The sequence below is a fragment of the Limulus polyphemus genome, unplaced genomic scaffold, assembly GCF_000517525.1.
Source record: "Limulus polyphemus unplaced genomic scaffold, Limulus_polyphemus-2.1.2 Scaffold4659, whole genome shotgun sequence".
NCBI lineage: Eukaryota > Metazoa > Arthropoda > Merostomata > Xiphosura > Limulidae > Limulus > Limulus polyphemus.
The window spans coordinates 11,203-11,997 of record NW_013670269.1 but is presented as its reverse complement, the minus strand read 5'-3'; the positions used below and the strand labels follow the sequence as shown (position 1 = coordinate 11,997).

Below are 795 nucleotides of genomic sequence, written 5' to 3'. Positions count from 1 at the left end.
TACATCACTACTATTTACAAATAAGTTCTTAAAGTTATTTTTCATAAAACATAGAATATTAAATAAAGAATTGTAGAAAATAATTATCTCTTCTAGTTATGAACTTTGAACTCATTTTCTGCTTGCTGTAGGTTGCTAAGCCTTATCAAATTTTGCACGTGGAGGACGTGAAAATAAAAAATTTTTTTTTAGGTTTTATATAAATACATTTGAAATAACCAAAACATCATAAATTACTACATCAATACCATAGAATTCCACTATGATTTATCAAGCTTAGTAACTGAGCTGTATTTGGGTCTAAAAATATATGAAACTTCAAGCAGACAAAAGACTCAACTTAGCAGCTTGGAGACTTCTTTGAAAGAATGAGTTTAGATCATAATACTTCAAAATAGCTGAGAAAACCACTAGGGGAACATTCTGAGCTTTCTATTGATTATTCACATGTCAAAGACAGAAGTACTTGTACATAAGGAAGTGTTTCCAAAAATTCAATATTCAGGATTTCTTTTTTAATATTTACTTTTAAATTAAGAATTTAACTAATGAATCATACTAAAATTTAAATTACAATTTACAATTTGATACCAAACTTATTGACATACATTCATAAAATAGTAGTTCAATAAAATTTTTAATGCGAGTCTACAAACGCGATGACACAGCCTTTGATCTGTGACCATAGGAAGGCCCGTAGAGATATGGTTAATAAATACCACTAATTCCAACAATCAATTAATCAAAATTATAATGAAATCAATTAATGTCACAAAAATAATAAATGAAATTTGT

At 27.0% G+C, this 795-nt stretch overlaps 1 protein-coding gene across 1 annotated transcript in view; it reads right to left on the bottom strand.

The window, feature by feature from the left end:
• LOC106471501 (transcription factor CP2-like protein 1) overlaps window positions 1-795 on the bottom strand; it is a gene marked incomplete at its 3' end in the record, with an annotated part of 68,247 nt that overhangs the window by 59,094 nt on the left and 8,358 nt on the right. The window lies entirely within an intron of this gene.